Here is a 22,326-nt window from a genome sequence, read left to right on the forward strand (position 1 = left end):
AGTTGCGTCAACTGTTTCAAGTCTTAGGGGCTACTGATACATATAATCGTCAGATTTACTTACCCATACATCCCTTACATACTGGTCCGTGGCTCTGGCTAGACCATTTTGAGCGGCACGGAGGTACACGTCTCCAGAATTGAAGGCATCAAATGCCTCTGGGGAGAAGCAAGCGTCACGGAGTATGGCCCGGCGACGCCTATGATTCATGGCGCTCTCCACTTCTGAATTTGTAGCGGACAATCTATCTGCATCCTCTGTAGGAGGAGTATCCGGCGTCCGCCCCATGTCGGCCTCCGCCTCTATGTCCGGCCCTGGAGCCCGACTGGTGGAAGCATGATCGGCAGTCTCTTCGGACATATTCCGGCGAGTGTTTTTTCTATTGAAGAAACATGGACGTCATTATATTTTGTGAAAGACGACAACCATGGAGCGGGCTTTTTTGTCATACCTCTACGCCGGCATCTCCGTCCTGGCTGCCTTCCTTTTTGGCCTACCCGGCCTCGGTGCCTCTTGTTGGCGAGTTGCCGCGGGTTCGGCACGGCGTCCCAAATGCCTTCCCTGTGAAACACCATATGTATATGGTAGGTGAAGTGTCTAAAAGGGGATCCTAGTTTTTGGAGTTGGGATTTTGGTTTTTCTTACGTGCGATGCAGGGAGCAGTCCGGGATAGTCGGCTGTAATGGCCACCATGGCGTCATCACAGCTCAATTGATAGAACTGCCTGTCTATCAGCTCCACGAATATGTCCGGATCTTCTTCGAGTCCGGGACCGAGTTCCCGGTCAGGGTCCTCTGGTTGTGGAGATGGGCAGTTGACCTCCCTTATAGCTTTTCGCAGTTCCTGCCGTAAAATGGCAAGGTAAGTACCTACGACAAAAAATGCGGAAAGAATGGGAGTAAGGAGATATAACTCACCCAGCTTGGAGGGTTGTACATGGAGAATCCATCCGTGGCTTGATGCGTATGAACTCCTCTTCCTCTCCCTTGAACAACTCGGACATAATTTTTGCCAAAGCAGCAGCGGAGTCTGGTCCCTTATGCCCACAACGGGTGGCATCATCTTCCCCGTTAAAACACCACAGGGGGTGCCCTCGATATTGGAGTGGCTGCACTCCTCGCATTATGCATATTGACATGACTTCGATTACTGTCAGTCCTGATTGAGCCAGCGCTTTAATCCGGTTCATCAGGTAAAGGACTTCTCCGTTGTCTTCCTCCTGGGGGCTCCGTGGGCGCCAGCTTCGGTGTTTCTTTAGGGGAGCATTGTTGAACTCAGGAAGACCCCGCTGAACAGGGTCCGGAAGAGGGACGCCCTCCATATAAAACCATTCCGAAGGCCAGTCTTCGACGTCTTCTTCGGAGTACCGGGCATGTATCCGATTTCGGCGATGCGCCATATTTCGGCTCCGCCCACTTGATAAAGTGACCCCTTCTGTGTGTGAGGGATGAGGCAAAATAACCTCTTCCACAGCTTGAAATGAGCCTCGTAGCCCAGGAATAACTCGCAAAGGGCAACGTAGCCGGCGATGTGTAATATGGAAGCGGGGGTGAAATTATGCAATTGGAGGCCATAAAACTCCAGGAGCCCGCGGAGGAGTGGATGGATTGGAAATCCGAGTCCCCTTAATAAGTAGGGAACAAGGCACACCAGCGCCCCCATAGAGGGGCTGGGGAAGCTCTCCGCTTGCTCCCCGCCATTGTAGGTGGCGAGCCCGACTCAGATGGGAACCATATACGCTGGAGGGAGAAATCCCTGAGTCTGCAGTTCGACTAATCGACTGTGTGGGACGGAACATCTCTCCCAATCACCGGGCTTAGGGCTACGGGGGCGGGAGGAGGAGCTGCGGTGGTCGGCAATGTTGGAATGGATTTTTCCGAAGCGTGCTCCAATGGATTCTTGCTGTGGGAGGATGGTATGGATTGGATCTAAGAATCCCCATCCCTTTAATAGACCATTTATTTATCTGGCTAGGGGGGTGAATGTAAAAGCACCCTGGCTCCTCGTATTCATTCGACGCGTGGAAGATAGCCCTTATTGGGCGCAGAAGCCAAGAAGTCCAACATTTACGGGTCCAGACACTACTTGAAAAACATTCAAAATTTGAGAAGAACCCGCCTTGCAATGCCGAAGACAATACTGCGTGCCAGACTTGACGTCATTGAAGCCTGGTTCAGGGGCTACTGAGGGAGTCCTGGATTAGGGGGTCTCCGGACAGCCGGACTATATCCTTTGCCAGATTGTTAGACTATGAAGATACAAGATTGAAGACTTCGTCTCGTGTCCGGATGGGACTTTACTTGGCGTGGAAGGCAAGCTAGGCAATACGGATATGTATACCTCCTCCTTTGTAACCGACCTTGTGTAACCCTAGCCCCCTCCAGTGTCTATATAAACCGGAGGGTTTTAGTCCGTAGGACAAAAGACAATCATACCATAGGCTAGCTTCTAGGGTTTAGCCTCTTCGATCTCGTGGTAGATCAACTCTTGTAATACTCTTATCATCAAGAACAATCAAGCAGGACATAGGGTATTACCTCTATCTAGAGGGCCCGAACCTCGGTAAACATCGTGTCCCCTACCTCCTATTACCATCCACCTTAAACACACAGTTCGGGACCCCCTACCCGAGATCCGCCGGTTTTGACACTGACACTCGCCCTTGGGAGATGTGCTAAATTCATTAAGGTCTCTCTCCTTGTCAGGAGGCCCTTGGCCGAACTGTGTTCAGTTCGAGTGGGAAGCGGACGACGAAGAAATTCGTTCCCCACCCACCACCCACTTAATAGCCACTGTCGATGACTTAACCGACATGCTTGATTTCGGATCTGAAGACATCGACGGTATGGACGACGATGCGGGAAACGAACAGGAACCACCGCCCGTAGGGCGCTGGACTGCCACTTCATCACATGATATATACATGGTGGATACACCCTAGGAAAATGATGGAGAGGAACGGTAGGAAGCAGTGAAGGACAATTCCCTCGAGAAGCAACCAAAGCGATGGCGTAAGCACCGTTCCATATCCCGCCCTGGCAAAAACAGCGATAACAGTGCAAGAAAGAGTAACACCCCGGTCAACCCCAAAGGAGACAACGACCGCATGAACCCAACGGTGGAGCAGGGTGAACCAGCAAACGGCAAACATAGTACGGAGCCGCTGTCAGGTCACGACGACCCCGAGGGTAAAACTCATCAACCTGTCTCCGGAGACATGAATAGTCCGGATGACGATGCACACATCATCCCTGAAAGACACTTGGAACAAGAGAACCTTCATAAAAGGCTCATTGAAACTGCGCAGAGCCTGAAGAAGCAGAAGCAAAGGCTTAAGACCGTGCAGAATACGCTCAACAGAAGATGGAATAAAGTGCTTGACACGGAAGAAAAGTACGACAGTAATCGCCATACAAAAAGCTATCCAAAGCGCAAGCTGTTGCCTGAATTCGACGATGAGGCCTTAGAGCCCACTCAGCCGGAAAATAAAATGGCCGATCAAATGGACAGGCCATCCCGTAGTCGCGACAGGGCGGCTAACGATGACGTACACAAGTTAGCACACGACCTACGTGAGGACCTACACAAAAAAGGCGGTTTGACCAGGTCCATTTACGAACCTAGGAAGCGTGTTCCGGCACAGAATCATCACCGCCCAAATGACTATACTGACAGAATAATAGTTCAGAATCAAAACCGAACACTACAGCCGTCAGACACACCCAAATACAGGGGTGTCGCGCACCCCCTATGTTTCACTGACGAGGTACTGGACCATAAATTCCCAGAAGGATTCAAACCCGTGAACATAGAGTCATACGACGGAACAACACACCCTGGGGTCTAGATTGAGGACTTTATCCTTCAGATCCACATGGCTCGTGGAGATGATCTCCACACCATCAAATACTTGCCCTTAAAGTTGAAAGGACCAGCTAGGCACTGGTTGAAAGTCCTCCTCGAAAACTCAATTGGAAGTTGGGAAGAGCTCGAGGACGCTTTCAGGGCTAATTTTCAAGGGACCTATGTCCGACCTCCGGATGCAGACGATTTAAGTCACATAATTCAGCAACCCGGAGAGACAGCCCGAAAGCTTTGGAACAGATTCCTCACTAAGAAGAATCAAATTGTCGATTGCCCGGACGCCGAAGTCTTAGCGGCTTTCAAACATAGTGTCCGGGACGAATGGCTTGCCAGACACCTCGGCCAGGAGAAACCAAGGACAATGGCAGCCCTAACAAGCCTTATGACCCGCTTCTGTGTGGGCGAGGATAGTTGGCTGGCCCGCAGCGGCACTAGTGACCCAAGCACATCCGAAGTTTGGGATGGCAATGGAAAACCACTACGCAATAAAAGCAAGCGTCGAAGCAACAAAGATAGCCCAGACAACATGGCAGTAAACGCAGGATTCAGGGGCTCTCGACCCGGTCAACGGAAAAAGCCGTTCAAAGGCAGCAGAGATGGACCGTCTAGCCTAAACAAGATTCTAGACAGATTATGTCAGATTGATGGCACCTCCAATAAACCTGCAAATCACACCAACAAAGAATGCTGGGTCTTTAAGCAGGCCGGCAAGCTAAACGCCGAACACAAGGGGAGGGAGACACCAAGTGAAAACGAGGATGAGACTCACCAACAAAACACTGGGGGACTGAAAAAATCCCCACCAGAAGTCAAAACAGTGAACATGATTCATGTAACGAAGAGGAGGAGCACACACGCGCTCCGAGACGTATGCACTGTACAGCTCGTTACCCCCAAGTTCAACCCTTGGTCGGCCTGCCCAATCACTTTTGATCGCAGGGATCACCCGACTAGTATCCGGCATGGAGGATTGGCTGCCTTGGTACTAGACCCAATAATTGATGGACACCATCTCACCCGAGTCCTTATGGACGGCGGCAATAGTCTTAATCTGATATATCAAGACATAGTCCACAAAATGGGGATAGACCCAACAAGAATCAGCCAAAGCAATACTACCTTTAAAGGAGTAGTACCAGGCACAGAGGCCTGCTGCACGGGCTCTATAGCAGTAGAGGTTGTATTTGGTTCTCCCAACAACTTCCGAAGTGAAGAATTAACCTTCGACATCGCTCCATTCCGAAGCGCCTATCAAGCACTACTCGGAAGAACAACCTTCGCTCGCTTTAACGCAATACCGCATTACACTTATCTTAAGCTCAAGATGCCCGGTCCACATGGCATCATCATAGTTAGCGGAAATTCAGAGTGCTCCTTACATGCGGAGGAATGTACGGCGGCTTTCGCAGCCGAACACTGAATGACCCCTCCAACCAAAATAAATGATCCGGGCACGGCTAGACGAGTCCGGCACCCCCCTCGCTGTAACAGTTCAGATAAACCCGAGAGTGGGTCGATGGATATAACCCCATAGGTGGCGCTAGGGGCTTCCCGCATGTAAAAAAGACTATAGTTCGGTTTGACCTTACTTAGATTGAATTTCAATGGTCTATTAATAATAAGCAATTTTCCGCACGTAGGCTTTCACTTGGGGTTTTTCTCTCTTGCAGATGACAATCGTGCTACACCCTTCCAAGACACGGCACAACGGAGACACAGGCGCAGACGTGTAGCAAGGCCCCGCTCAAAGGTTTCTTTTTAGATTAAGACCCTGTGGAAACCTTTCTCACTGTCTCTTGTTGCTTTACGCCCTCCGGATACTTAACACAACCGAGAGGGATGCTGACGTTATTGGAATTTTCGCCACGTCAGACTAATGCACGTACCTGGAAATTCAGGGTTTATTATCAAGGGCTTTGCTCAGCCCGGTATATGTTGTAAAGTCCGAACACCTTAGGGAGTGTTCGGCGTCACGAGTTTGGCCATATATGCATCAGCTCTGAATCATGTCTTTGGTCAAATGTTGGGTATGCCCGGCTCCCGTGTTTTGCTACCTTACGTTCCGCTCTATCGGCTAAGGTGGCACCAGGAGAAGTACTGCGATTGTGCCCTGGTTCATATGGGTGAGCACCTCAGTAGAGAAAGCTGAAAACTGAATGTCATGATAAAGCGCGAGACTGGTCAACCACTTGATGACTCAGCGGAATCTTCGCGATTCCTCTGCATTAACGAAGGACCGGTTTCCCGGTCATGTATGTACGCGCACCATATTCGGATAAGCGCGGAGGTACCAGGGGCTATATAGTAGCCCCACTGTAAAACTCCTATGGCTAAGTGGAAGTGTTAAAGCAATATGGTCTGATTGCCTTGTTTGCCGCGCTATCACCTCCTTCATGGACCAAGACGTTGGATCAAGTGTGAATACGTGCTTTTCCGAACACCCCCACATTATGTGCGTGGGGGCTGAAGCCAATGACGACAAACTTTTAGGTTATATACATACATAAAATGGCCGCACAGGAGGCATCATAATACTTTCAGGAAAAAGTATAAACATAGCCTTTATAACTCAAAGAATATTGTTTTTACAATTGGGACACATGTCACTCGAACTTGACACTCTTCGAGCACTGCGCCTCTATTAACCGAGCGCCTTCTAGGACTTCTCCTAAATAATGCTCAATCGAAACCTGGCCTACGGCCGGACCCTGGGTTGCAATAGCGGTAGCATCCATCTCTGCCTAGTATGTCTTAACATGGGCAAGAGCCACCCCCGCACCCTCTATGCACGCCGACCTCATTATGGCATCGATATGCTGCACAGCACCAAGGAATCGTTGCACTAAACCAAAATAACTATTCGGCTTTGGCCCTTTCGGCCAAAGATGATCCAGGACAGACCTCATGGCAAGCCTGGACAATTTATGGAGCTCAGCCCACTCGGCCATTTGCTCATTTAAGAGCAGCGGATGCGTCGGAGCACTAAATTGCGACCAGAACAACTTCTGTACTTCATGATCTTCTTGATCTTTGAAAAACACAGTCGCATCAGTAGCACTCATTGCCAAGTCCGCATACGCGTCTGCAGCACTCCATAATCGATCCAGAGGGGCATACTTCGGATCTCCAAACTTCGTCTGCAACAAAAAGGGCTTCCCAGCCATGATATCTCCGGCTTGACGGAGCTCCTCCTTTGTCGCTCTGATTTTAGAACGGGTTTCCTTGGCTGCCTCCACGACTCACTTCAGGTCAGCCGCTCTCACTTGGCTTTCCTTTTCAAGAAGCTCATATCGGCCAGCGGCATCTTTCAGCTCAACAGCCATCTTGGCTATTTTATCTTTGCTCTTGCGATGAGCAGCCTATTCGGCTCTTAAGTCTTCGGCCGCCTTTAGGGCGGCCGCATCACTTCTCCTAGCTTGTTTCCTTGGCTCGGGCAAGTTCCGCCCGAAGGGTCAACACGGCGGCAGCTCCATCTGGAGTCACATCATACATTAGATACTAGCATCATGCTCCTCTTAATATCTGTTGACCACCCGAAAATACATACCCTGTGCCTCGTCAAGCCACTTGTTTACAAGCGCAATATCGGCATCTGCCGCGTCAAGTTGCCGGCTTAGTCCAGCAAGCTCGGCAATACGGCCAGCCACCGGACCGTCAGCCGCCTTCATAGGGTAGAAGCATGATCATTACCTGGGATTATGATTCTCTGTTTGCCGCCTCTCTACAGCAACCAGAGTCTCAGGGGCTACTATTGGTATAGAGCACACCTAGCGAGTGCGGTACTGTCAAAAATTTATATATTACTTTGCGTACCTCAAAGCCTCTTAGCAGGCTCGCAAAAGATTCATGCAACCCACTTTTGGCGAATGAGATCCTCTCAATCACAGTACCCATTAAGGTACAATGCTCCTCTGAGATTGTCGCTTGCTCCAAAAGACTCATCAGTGCGTCCGGTTGTGCACCGGACAATCCCAGACTCTTTCTGTCGCTCCCTCTAGGAGACAAATACTCCGAACTTCGGGTAGCCGAAGGGATACCTTCTGGCCTTGGCGGATCAGGAGAAATCCTCCGTGATGACACCTCAGGGTCATCCGCCCCAGGAGGCAGGGGGACAAGGGGAGGCGTTTTGCTCTCCATCATCTACGGAAGAAGATCCCCCGAAGACGAACTCTGTCGGGAAGGGCTACGATCCGGACTGCAAGACATACGTCTCAGTTATTGTCCGCGAAGATAAGGCAAAATATATTTACCAAAAGTACTTTTATTCACTTACAGCTCGATGGAGGGCTGACCCCCTTGCGGGCACTGGGCTGTAAGGACGCCCTCCGAGGCAGGGCCTCCTGGCGAGGGTTTCTTCTCTTGTTTGGAAACCTTTGTTTCCAAGTTTTCAGGAGCAGTCCTTTTCCTTCCTTGGGAAGAGGGAATTTCAGATTCTTCTCCCCGATTATCCTCCTTCGTGGAGGTACTAATTCCCCCAGTTTGGATGAGTAATACGTGAGGCTTGCTTTCGGCTTCTTCGTCTCTCCATTTATCTTCCGCCGAGGGCACTTGATAAGGTGCGTACTCCAGCATCCTGGCTAGTACAGGATTCGGCGAGCCCTCGGGAAGGGGGGCCGAACACCTGATCATCTTTGCCTTTCTTACCCAGTCCTGGCCAAGAGTAATTCTTTCAGAATTATGTCATGGCAAATGGAAAGACGGTGTGTTCGGTCGTGGAAATACTTACCTGGGTATCTGGATGATTACAGTTGAGACCCGCATCCTCGGTGGTGTCCGGACACTTTATTCGTGATCCAAAGAACAATTTATACATCTCTTCGAGCGTCCTGCCGAAGAACTGCTGAATAGTTCACGGTCCTTCCGGGTTGAACTCCCACATACGAAGAGATCGACGTTGGCATGGCAGGACCCAACGAACTAGCATAACTTGCATTACTTTGACGAGACCAGCGTCCCTCTTGAGGAGATCTCGGATGCGACCTTGCAATGTCGGCACGTCATTAAATGGCCCCTAGTCTAGCCCCTTGTTGACCCATGACGCCAGTTGTGGTGGGGGCCCCGAACGGAAGGCGGGGGCAGCCACCCACTTAGTACTTCGGGGAGCTGTGATGTAAAACCACTCCCGCTGCCATAAGTTGGATATCTCCGGGAAGAAACCCTTTAGCCATGGGGCATCGACGCCTTTGCTTATTGTGGCACCTCCGCATTCTGCGTGTCGCCTATCGATCATCTTCGGCTTCACATTGAAGGTCTTGAGCCATAAGCCGAAGTGTGGGGTGATGCGGAGGAAGGCCTCACATACGACGATAAACGACGAGATGTGAAGGATGGAATACGGAGAAAAATCGTGGAAGTCGAGCCCATAATAGAACATGAGCCCTCTGACGAAGGGATCAAGACTAAGGCCTAGCCCTCGGAGGAAGTGGGAAACAAATACGACACTCTCGTTGGGTTCGGGAGTGGGGATGACCTGTCCTCGGGAAGGCAGCCTGTGCGAGATTTCGGCGGTCAGATACCTGGCCTCCCTTAGCTTCTTGATGCCCTCCTCTGTGACAGAGGAAGCCATCCACTGGCCCTGAAGGTTGGATCCGAACATGATAGAAGGTCCGAAGCGCTTCGCCTGAGCCTTGGGTGTTGGAACTTGGGGTGGGGGAAGGGAGGGATTGAGCGCGATAAGAAATGAACAAACTTTGGCCCCTTTATAAAGAGGGCGAATATCAAGCGTCCTCCACGTGGCCGTTTGGAACTTGCCTAAAATTGAGGAGTCATACTAACGAGCACGATTGGGTAACCCACACCCGTATTGATGAGAATCCCGTGATAAGGGGACACGATCTCTGCTTCGACAAGACGTGCCAATAAAACCGCCTCACAACACGTGCTGTGGCTAGTCGGAAAAAACGGTTTGAATAATGACTGAGGCCAGGGAGTGATGTCACGTTATGAAAAGTTATCAGCGGATTAGATTTGTGGAAATATTATACTCTCTACAGTGGTATGTGGAATTTGTTTTGTAGAGCTGGACACTATCCTTGTGTTCAAAATCTTCTGTGGAGTATTCGGAGGAGGAACCCACCTTGCAATGCCGAAGACAATCTGCGCGCCAAACTCATCATCATTGAAGCCTGGTTCAGGGGTTACCGAGGGAGTCCTGGATTAGGGGGTCCTCGGACAGCCGGACTATATCCCTTTGCCAGACTGTTGGACTATGAAGATACAAGATTGAAGACTTTGTCTCGTGTCCGGATGGGACTCTCCATTGCGTGGAAGGCAAGCTTGGCGATTCGGATATGTAGACCTCCTCCCTTGTAACCGACTCTGTGTAACCCTAGCTCCCTCCGGTGTCTATATAAACTGGAGGATTTAGTCATTAGGACAACAACAATCATACCATAGGCTAGCTTCTAGGGTTTAGCCTCTCCGATCCCGTGGTAGATCAACTCTTGTAATACTCATATCATCAAGATCAATCAAGCAGGAAGTAGGGTATTACCTCCATCACGAGGGCCCGAACCTGGGTAAACATTGTGTTCCCCGCCTCCTGTTACCATCCTCCTTAGACGCACAGTTCGAGACCCCCTACCCGAGATCCACCGGTTTTGACACCGACAGTGGGCGCGCCCTGGACCCTCGTGGCCAGGTGCTTGCTCCCCCTGGTGTGTTCTTAGTGCCAGATATTCTCAAATATTCTAGAAAAAATCATATTTAATTTTCAGGGCATTTGGAGGACTTTTGTTTTTGGGGTATTTTTTATTGCATTGATAATTCAGAAAACAGACAGAAAAATAATATTTTTGCTTTATCTAATAACAGAAAGTAAAAAGAGGGTACAGAGAGTTGTGTTTTCTAAATTCATCCATCTCATGCTCATCAAAAGGAATCCACTAACAAGGTTGATCAGGTCTTGTTAACAAACTCATTTCGAATAACATGAAACCGGAGAATTTTCGAATAACACTAGGTTACCCCAACGGGGATATGCATGTCCCCAAAAATAATAATATCATATTTCATCTTGACAGTAGGAAGAGGAAATTCAAAACCTCCAATAGTGATTTTTGAAAATTTTCCAATAGAATTGATACTGTGGACTTGAGGTTGTTTCCTCGGAAAGTGTACCGTATGCTCATTACCATCAACATGAAAAGTGATATTGCCTTTGGTGCAATCAATAACAGCCCCTGCAGTATTCAAAAAGGGTCTTCCAAGAATAATAGACATACTATCGTCCTCGGGAATATCAAGAATAACAAAGTCCCTTAAAATAGTAACGTTTTCAACCACAACAGGCACATCCTCACAAATACCGACAGGTATAGCAGTTGATTTATTAGCCATTTGCAAAGATATTTCAATAGGTGTCAACTTATTCAAATCAAGTCTATGATATAAAGTGAGAGGCATAACACTAACACCGGCTCCAAGATCACATAAAGCAGTTTTAACATAATTTCTTTTAATGGAGCATGGCATAGTCGGTACTCCTGGATCTCCAAGTTTCTTTGGTATTCCACCCTTATAATTAGCAAGCATGGTGGAAATTTCAGCTTCCGGTATCTTTCTTTTATTAGTAACAATTTCCTTCATATGTTTAGCATAAGGGTTCATTTTAAGCATATCAGTCAAATGCATACGCAAAAAATAGGTCTAATCATTTCAGTAAAGTGCTCAAAATCCTCATCATCCTTTTTCTTGGATGGTTTAGGAGGAAAGGGCATGGGTTTCTGAACCCATGGTTCTCTTTCCTTACCGTGTTTCCTAGCAACAAAGTCTCTCTTATCATAAAGTTGATTCTTTGATTCTGGGTTATCAAGATCAACAACAAGTTCAATTTCTACATCATTATTATTGCTAGGTTGAGCATCAACATGAACATCATAATTAACATTATCACTAGGTTCATGTTCATTACCAGATTGTGTTTCAGCATCAGAAATAGAAACATCACTGGGATTCTCAAGTGTGTCTACAACATGTTCACTAGAAGCAGGCAAAGTCCTATCATTTTTCTTTTTCTTCCTTTTAGAAGGATTAGGTGCATCTACATTAGTTCTCTAAGAATCTTGCTCAATTCTCTTAGGGTGGCATTTAGGATACAAAGGTTCCTGAGTCACTTTACCTCCTCTAGTTGCAACTCTAACAGCAAATTCATTGTTCTTATTATTCAATTCATTGAGCAAATCATTCTGAGCTTTAAGTACTTGTTCTACTTGAGTGGTAACCATAGAAGCATGTTTACTAATAAGTTTAAGTTCACCTTTAACATTAGCCATATAATCACTCAAGTGTCCAATCATATAAGTATTATATTTCAATTTTCTACCAACATAAGCATTAAAATCTTCTTGCTTAACCATAAAGTTATCAAATTCGTCCAAACATTGGCTAGCAAACTTAACAGGAGGGATTTCAGCTTTATCATATCTATAGAGAGAATTTACCTTTACTACCTGTGTCGGGTTATCGAGACCGTGTGTTTATTCAATAGGTGATGAATTAAGACCATGCATTTCTTCAACAGGAGGTAAATTCTTAACATCTTCAGCTTTTATACCTTTTTCTTTCATAGATTTCTTTGCCTCTTGCATATCTTCAGGACCGAGAAATAGAATACCCCTTTTCTTCAGAGTTGGCTTAGGAGTTGGTTCAGGAAGTGTACAATTATTTTCATTAGTCAACATATTATTCAATAGCAATTCATCTTGATCAACTGTTCTTTCCCTAAAAATACAACCAGCACAACTATCCAGGTAATCTCTGGAAGCATCGGTTAGTCCATTATAAAAGATATCAAGTATTTCATTTTTCTTGAGAGGATGAATAGGCAAAGCATTAAGTAATTGGAGAATCCTCCCCCAAGCTTGTGGGAGACTCTCTTCTTCAATTTGCACAAAGTTATATATTTCCCTTAAAGCAGCTTGTTTCTTATGAGCGGGGAAATATTTAGCAGAGAAGTAGTAAATCATACCCTAGGGACTACGCACACAACCAGGATCAAGAGAATTAAACCATATCTTAGCATCACCCTTTAATGAGACGGAAATAATTTAAGGATATAATAATAGCGAGTTTTCTCATCATTAGTAAACAGGGTAGCTATATCATTTAATTTAGTAAGATGTGCCAAAATCAGTTTCAGATTCATAGCCATAGAAAGGATCGGATTCAACCAAAGTAATTAACTCAGGATCAATAGAGAAATCATAATCCTTATCAGTAATAAAGATAGGTGAAGTAGCATAAGAAGGATCATATTTCATTCTAGCATTCAAAGTATTTTCTTTCAGCTTAGCTAATAATTTCTTAAGATCACTTCTATCATTGCAAGCAAGAAAGTCTCTAGCAGTTTCTTCATCCATAACATAACCCTCAGGAACAACAGGCAATTCATATCTAGGGGTAGAATCTTCATCATCACTTTCATCAATATTATCAGTTTCAATAATTTCATTCCCTCTAGCCCTAGCAAGTTGTTCATCAAGAAATTCACCAAGTGGCACAGTAGTATCAAGCATAGAAGTAGTTTCATCATAAGTATCATGCAAAGCAGAAGTGGCATCATCAATAACATGCAACATATGAGAATGAATAGCAGAAGCAGGTTTAGGTGTCGCAAGCTTACTCAAAAAAGAAGGTGAATCAAGTGCAGAGCTAGATGGCAGTTCCTTACCTCCCCTCGTAGTTGAGGGAAAAATCTTGGTTCTTTGATCTTTCAAGTTCTTCATAGTGATAAGTAGATATAAATCCCAAGTGACTCAAAGAATAGAGTTATGCTCCCCGGCAATGGCTCCAGAAAATGTTCTTGATAACCCACAAGTATAGGGGATCGCAATAGTTTTCGAGGGTAGAGTATTCAACCCAAATTTATTGATTCGACACAAGGGGAGCCAAAGAATATTCTCAAGTATTAGCAGCTGAGTTGTCAATTCAACCACACCTAGAAACTTAATATCTACAACAAGGTATTTAGCAGCAAAGTAATATGATAGTAGTGGTAACGGTGGCAAAAGGTAACGGTGGCAAAAGTAATATTTTTGGGTTTTGTAGTGATTGTAACAGTAGCAACAGAAAAGTAAATAAGCGAAGAACAATATAGGAAAAGCTCGTAGGCATTGGATTGGTGATGGAGAATTATGCCGGATGCGATCGATCATGTAACAGTCATAACCTAGGGTGACACGGAACTAGCTCCAGTTCATCAATGTAATGTAGGCATGTATTCCGAATATAGTCATACGTGCTTATGGAAAAGAACTTGCATGACATCTTTTGTCCTACCCTCCCGTGGCAGCGGGGTCCTATTGGAAACTAAGGGATATTAAGGCCTCCTTTTAATAGAGTACCGGACCAAAGCATTAACACATAGTGAATACATGAACTCCTCAAACTACGGTCATCACCGGTAAGTATCCCGATTATTGTCACTTCGGGGTTAACGGATCATAACACATAATAGGTGACTATAGACTTGCAAGATAGGATCAAGAACTCTCATATATTGATGAAAACATAATAGGTTCAGATCTGAAATCATGGCACTCGGGCCCTAGTGACAAGCATTAAGCATAGCAAAGTCATAGCAACATCAATCTCAGAACATAGTGGATACTAGGGATCAAACCCTAACAAAACTAACTCGATTACATGATAAATCTCATCCAACCCATCACCGTCCAGCAATCCTATGATGGAATTACTCACGCACGGCGGTGAGCATCATGAAATTGGTGATGCAGGAAGGTTGATGATGACGATGGCGACAGATTCCCCTCTCCAAAGCCCCAAACAGACTCCAGATCAGCCCTCCCATGAGAGTTTAGGGCTTGGCAGCGGCTCCGTATCGTAAAATGTGATGAATCCTTCTCTCTGATTTTTTCTCCCCGAAAGTGAATATATCGAGTCAAGGTTGAGGTCGGTGGAGTGTCGGGGGGGCCCACGAGGCAGGGGGCGCGCCCCCACCCTCGTGGACAGGTGGTGGGCCCCCTGACGTGGATCTTTCTTCCAGTAGTTTTTATATATTCCAAAATAATTCTCCGTTGATTTTCAGGTCATTCCGAGAACTTTTATTTCTGCACAAAAATAACACCATGGCAATTCTGCTGAAAACAGCGTCAGTCCGGGTTAGTTCCATTCAAATCATGCAAGTTAGAGTCCAAAAAAAGGGCAAAAGTGTTTGGAAAAGTAGATACGACGGAGACGTATCAGTTTTCACGTGCTGATTTTTGCCCGTAACTCCCCAACCACCTACCAGAATTGAGAAAATGATATACCGATGGAAAGTATTGAAAACAAGCAACTTTCCTGTATTGATCATTTTTTCACAGTCATGACGGTTCAAAAATTTTTATTGCTCATTGAACTTGAGCAAAAGATATAACGTTAGAAAGTCATAAAAAAGGGCGCAACTTTATGTGTTGAGTATTTTGTTTCAACTTCGCCAAGGTTTTTAAAAGTTTTTTAATACAATAAAACTTATTTTTTACAAACAATATAGACCAAAGTTTAAACCATTTAATGAGAATAAATCATATGATATCTTGTTTGGAGAGAGTTTGAATAAGAGAAACTTTTGCATGTAGAGAGTTTTCCCAAAATTCATCGTTGTTTATGAGTTGTTATTATAAATGACCGAAATGACGTTGTCTTTTTCGTTATTTGAACTTGTAAATCCTATGTTTTAATATACTTTGAATTTATTTGTTATTTTAATTTGAACTTCACATATTTTAATTTTGAGTACATAATTGTTTTCAATTTTGAAAAAACATCGAATTTGATTGCTTTTTCAATTTAAACTTCATGGTTGATTCCTTAATAACGACGGATACCTGTGGTTCTTTTAAACGATTAAATCCAATGTGTTTTAATAAACATCAAACCACTTCGTTATTTTTGTTTGAACTTCTAGTTTTTTCAGAAACGGGAGTTTTTTAAAACTTTTTTTAGTTGTTCCTTTTATTTCAATTTGAAATTCTTCATTTTATACTATAGTAACGAGAAAAATCTGAGTTTTCTATATACTTTGAACTTCACTGTTATTTTAATTTGAACTTGTTAGTTTTTTGAACTTGTTAGTTTTATTCTTCGGAGAAAAATTTGGTCTTAGGATCATACAATTTTCTTAAAATTGAACTTTGTACTTTTATTTTTCTTAGAAACGGAAGAAATTTGAGTTTTCCATATACATTGAACTACTCCGTTATTTTTCATTTGAACTTCTTGATTTTATTTCTTTTAGTACCAAGAAAATGTGAGTTTTTTATAAAAAGCGAACTTCTCTATTTTTGTAATTTGTACTTCTTGGTTTATTTCTTTTAGTAACAGGAATATCCTAATTTGTAATAAGTATTAAAACGGTTCGTTATTTTAAATATGAACTTCTAGTGTTTTTTTATTTAGAGACGAGGAAAATCCTTTTTATGGTTTCTGAACTGCTCTATTTTTAGAATTTGAACTTGTTTTTTTTGTAGAAACGGTGAAATATCCACTTCAAAGTGCCATGTTTATCTTTTGAACTCCTGTGTTTATTTTTCTGCCTGAACTTCTTATGATGTGATTTAATATTTATACATTGAACTTTTTTGTGATTTAATTTTGAACTTATTATTTCCATTCTTTAACAGGGACCAAAATTTGAGTTTTCCATAATCATCGAGCTTCTCCATCTTTTAAATTTGGACTTCTTGGTTTTATTTATTTTTGTTAGAGAAAAAATCCTTGTTTTTTAATGAACATCGAGGTGCTCCATTTTTCAATTTTGAACTTCTAGGTTCTTTTAATGGTGTCCTTTTTATAAAATTGTTTGAGATGGTTTCATTTTTTTATTTTGACCTTATTTGGTTTGTAATAAACATTGAACTTCTTCATCTTTTAAATTTGAATTTTTAGGTTTGATCGGATGGCTCACTTCTAGAGTTTTTTTATTTCTGTTGGATGTCTGAATGCTACTCATGTCTTGTTGGACATGAGCGAGTATTGCAAGTAGTGGAAGAACGAGCAGAAGGAGCACTTCTTAGTAGTACTGGTCAACAACAGCACTAACACAGGAAGATGATTACTTACAGGCAGCTAGAATTACTCAAAAAAACTTACAGGCAGCTAGAATTCATTATGTTGGATGCCTGAATGCAAGTACAGGATAGCAACAACAATATTAACTTGGTGCTCCACCAGATCTTGCCTAATTAATTTAGTGGTGCATAGTAGTTGATAGTTAATTTAGTGGTGCATAGTAATTGATAGCAACAACATTACCAAGTTAGAATGCCACCGGATCCTGCCTAATTAACAGACAACAATAGTATTGAGTAGTTTGGAGACGATTTTTTTCCAGTAAGTGTCATAGTGCATACACCACTTTAATTTCTCCAAGATTCATGTAAACTAGGGACAATTTTTTCATTTACCACACAATCTAAACTATTGCAAGCCTACAACAATCACAAGCATCACATCTGCAACATACTATGCATTTTTGCTAAGTAGGCGCATAAGTGTGTAATCAAAAATACACACGGACCAACAACATTTTCACCACATATTCTGCAAAACATTCAAAACACAAGATGCAGTCCCTGAAAACCCAACCTGGGCCATTTGCAATAATCTGAAGGCCGGTGGTATAGCAGAGGAATCACTCTGTTATCTGAAGTTCAAATATCTGACATACTGAAGGTCAGTTAACTTCATAGCCATGGGGAGCAGGAAAGTTAGTGGGAGGCAAAGAAATCACCAAGGTTTGGATTTTTGAGGTTATAATTTAGTGCCCTTCCGGTGGAGCGTATCGACGCCTTATTGGGTAATGCGTTTGGACTTTGGTGCAACAAGAGGTTAGCCAGCTGACCAGGGGCTGCAGATCCAAAAGATAAGCAAGAACCGTCGGTAGATATTTAAGATCGGGTGCATCCTATTCGATCACATCCCATGCTACGCCTCATAGCTGAGTACAGGAAGGTGTCTGTCAGGTAAGCAAGTGCATGCAGCTGCAAGTTAAAACAATTTTGTTTAGTGGATGTAAGAGATTAGAGACCCCTTCCTACTACAGTACTATTTTGTTTAGTACGTACAATTTTTGCTCCGCCTAAAAATACTTGGTTTGCAAGCGCAAACGACCATGATTAGCAGCGCACACATTACCACGTGAAACGCTCGCTGATCCACTATATGTACTACTGAAGCAGCTCATCGCTCATGCACTGTACGTACTACTGAAGCAGCTCATCGCTCATCCACTGTACATACTGCTGAAGCAGCTCATTGCGGGTGGGATAGAAAACAGAAGCCACACTACAATGTTGGGATTGCGACGCGCATGCTGATTGTCTCTCCAGTGTTTATTCACGCTCAGGCCGAGCATCTATATCAATCAATGGAGACAGACGATGATCTAAAAAGATAATGGTCATCTCTTTCTGAAAACTGGCAGGAGCAGAGGCAGACTGTGCCGGTGGGGAGGGAAGGTCGCGGAGGAGTAGAGGGAAGGTTGCGCCGGACGAAAGGGAAGTTCGCACTAGAGCAGTGGAAAGATCGCACCGTCGGGGATCTGTATAGTCACTTATGTAATTGGATATGTGACCGAAATAAACGTCCAATTACATAAGTGAGTATACAGATCATTCGGACACACCTCAATAAAAAATTGCATGCATTCTAAAGTAGGAGAATCGATCGTCTAGTCATCTACTTCTTGTGACGCTCCCGCCACTGCTATGTGGCTCGATCCCTCGTCTAGGTCAGGAAGAAGACAGTTCCTCATGTCAACAATCTGCCTGTACATCTCGTAGCTTGTGTACGCGTCCATGGCCGCGTACTTGACATGTTGTTCATACAGTCTCTCATGCCACACACTGTGCCAGGCGCTCTTGTCCTTATTGCTTTCTTCCTTCATCTTCGTGTAGTAGGGGTCGATGATGGCCGAGGCGAGGTCAACCAGGGAGTTCAGTTTGTTTTTGTTGCTGCCCCAGACCTTGTAGTGGTGCTGGATGTTGACAAGATTCGGGCATTTCAAGTCCGAAATCTTGAGCGCTTTTAGATCGTTGGTGGTGGCCACCATAGTGAAACTATAGTCGGAGCTGTTGATAAACCTGGAGAAACGCTCGCAAGGCCTTGTGGCAAGGTGGTAGTGGTAGACGAGGATGTCATGGCACACGCACAACTAGGCGACGACAACCTTCTGATTGTGCCCGGCACGACCGATGGTGTACTTGAGGTCGAAGCCGACCACTCGATACTTGTCCTCAGCAAGAACTGCTCCATAGTTTGGATGGAGCTCTCCACCGAGACTGGATCGTTCATGTACACCACCGAGAGGGCCTTCCCCTCACGTGGGTGTCCACTACATGATGCTTGGTGAACTACTCGCCGTTGTCGTCGTCGGCAGCTGGGAGCGCCATTGGAGCCACGAGGAGCGCCATTGGAACCGCTGGATGTCCTATCTATATGTGTCCTCATGGGTGTACTTATTGTGTCGTGTGAGACAAGAGATGAAGCTAAATGGCCGCAAGAATAAAAGGGGGCCGGGCGGCGTGGACTCTCGGCGCGTTCGCACGGCAGTTTTTGCAGCGGGTAAGTGCATCGTCGCGCCGCGCCCGGCGCAACTTCTTGCACACGAACGTGCGTGATCGTGCGCCGGCCCCAAACACTGGTAGCACGCATGGAGGGACGAGGGCAGAGCACCCAGAGGGATGCTAGAGTAGAGCACGTCGCGGCCGCCCCAACCGCAAGCAACCACACGCATAGAGCAGTTGAACAGGCAGGAAATGGTCGCCTACAAGCCGGCCGACAGTTGCGTCGCTGCATAGAGAGCGGCCGTGTGCTACCACCTCCGTCTAGTCTATAGTCTCGTTTGTATTCTATGCCATACTTTGCCCTCAAATTTAACCAACAATATGTTAATGCATGTTTAAAAATATATATAATTGGAAACTATGTTCAAATACAAATCCAACTATATAATCTTTGGCGACATGCATTCGTATTTTATTAGTTAAATCATACTTATAAACCAGGACGGTGGTATAGTAGGTAATTAAATAGCAAACGTTTTTTTATTAACCGTATATGTACATGGCCTTTCGTCCTCCTCTCGCACGTCTTGTCACCTCGCTGCCGTAGACAGCTTACAGCGCAAGCTTGCGCAGCACATGGGGGCGTTCTTTTGGCCAAACGGTGGTGCCAATGAATTGTCGGTGAGCCCGTTCCCGCGCAACCTCGTAGGTTCCCGCACAAGCTTCCCGCCCGACTCGGTGAAATCCCCCAAAATCCCAATGCTTACCGGTCCACTATAAAAACACTCACGGCCGGCGAGTCCTGCGTCACATTTTCCCCTCCCTCCCTGTAGCTTATCTCGTCTGCTTCTCCCACAATTGCCAATGTCACCGGTCCGTCATCATCGCTCAGCCACTCTGCCATCATCAGAGGACAGCTCTAGCTGGGAGCTACACTGCGGCGGCGGTGACTCAGTCCTCGGCGTAGTGTAGTGCGCGTGGTGTCCCTGTTGGGTGTGCGCGGAACACCCACCACATGCTCCGCCACCAGTGCCCGTCGGTAGCTGTTGCCGGCTGTCGTTGCCGCCACACCACCGTCGAAAGCTAGGGCCATCGCGCGCTCCGCCGCTGCGGCCCGAAGGTGGGAGGTGGTCGTCGTAGCCGCCACCCCACTGCCGGCCATTGTGGCCATCACCCGCTCCGCCACCGCCGCCCGAAGGCGGGAGGTGGTGGTCGTGGCCGCCACCCCGTCGTCAGCCGCCATGGCCGCCAACCCACCGTCGACCACCGGTGTCATCACCCGCTCCGCCACCGCCGCCCGAAAGCGGGAGGCGGAGGTGGATGCCCGCATGTGCGTCAGCGACCTTGCGTGCTACACCGAGTACCTACGGGAGGAGGAGGAGCGCCTCGTCGAGCAGCCAAAGAGCCTTACCGCCGCTATGGCCATGGCACACGCCGCCTCAGAGGTGAGGAATCAGGAGATCTACGAGGAGAACCACCGCTTCGAGAGGGGTCGTCTGGAGCGGCAGAGGGCGTTCGAGGTGAGCGTCACTGAAGCTGTAACATCGGCATGCACCGTATTGCGATTGCCCAGCTCGTCGGTAGGCTCCTCCTCCTCTGCCTCTTACTGAGCGCGCTCGGTAGAGGAGAGGCAACCAAAAGTAGTACAAAGCCCCTCCGCAGTAGTAGTAGTATTTAGAGGCCATTTTGTTCAGTTCATATGACTATAGATGTGGTGGAACTGTACAACGTACTTAAAATTAGCTAGTATATATAGTTGAACTAGCTATTTCAGTACGTGGTTGGCAACAATTGGGGAAAAGTTTGGTCGGTTCAGCTGTCGAGTTGAACTGTTTGTATAAATTAAGAATGACTGCTTAATCTATGAATGAAATCTATGCTTAATTACTGAATTTTAGTTGCAAAAATTAGATACTGCTAGTGATTTTTAGCTTCATATTTTGACAAATCGCAGTGTTAAAAGGATTGACAAATCTTACCAAATTGTTTGTATGTGGTTGCACACGGGTCATCTAAAACAACCGTTTGCATTGAAGGGATGCACAAATCCTGCGCTGCTCTCACTTTGCATACGGGTGTTCTACCTAAAACGTTTGCGATCAAGAGCTGCAGAAATCCTGCTCGACACATTTTCACTTTGCTTCCTGGGGAAGTTGTCGGTTTGCATACGGGTGTTCTAACTAAAATGTTTGTGATGAGTGTTTTATATTTAAAAAGCGAATTAAACTGCGGCTTGGGCGCCATTAATGGAGAGGATGCGAGCAAGGCGGGCGGCCATGGAAGTCAAAGGGCTCGCTTCCCAGTAAGCCTACGCAGTGTATAGCTCGCACGCTTCCTGGTGAGCCTGCGCATTTGAGGAAAGCTTGCACCCCTCCCGGCCAGCCTGCGCACCGAACGGCGCTCGCACGCCTCCCGCTCAGTCAAGGTCAAGAAGTTGTCCGCGCGACAGCTCCTACAGCCATTAAAACGAAGATACATGGTGTCACGTGAATGGTTAACAGAATTCACACGGTTTGAATTATGCAATCTTTGAGATATTAAAGTGGCAGCTATTTTTTCAAAATGCCTTTGTTGGTTGTCATTATTGCAGTGCGCGTTCTCTCAAAATGGACAAGAAAAATACCACAGCATGTCGGGAGCCATTCCATGATAGCATGCCAAGTTACATGAATTTTAGATGAGTTTTTGATTTACTGGAATTAAAAAACCATGCATCTCAATGTTTTGCCGGCAATCAACGGTGCCCTGGTGTTTGAAATTCATTCCCATTTCTTGCCTGGGACCTAAGCATGCACCCAAGGACACAGATTTGATTTTTCAACCAATTTATATGCACTGGAGCATGTGCATGTAGTTCAAATTTGAATTATGCACATAAATGCATTGAATACTCAGTTAATGCATAAAAATGTCCAAACGAACCCCAAAAATCACAAAAATTCACACAACACTCCTG

Source organism: Triticum urartu, chromosome 1A, assembly GCF_056163025.1.
Source record: "Triticum urartu cultivar PI428250 chromosome 1A, HENAU_Tu73, whole genome shotgun sequence".
In the NCBI taxonomy this organism is placed as follows: Eukaryota; Viridiplantae; Streptophyta; class Magnoliopsida; order Poales; family Poaceae; genus Triticum; species Triticum urartu.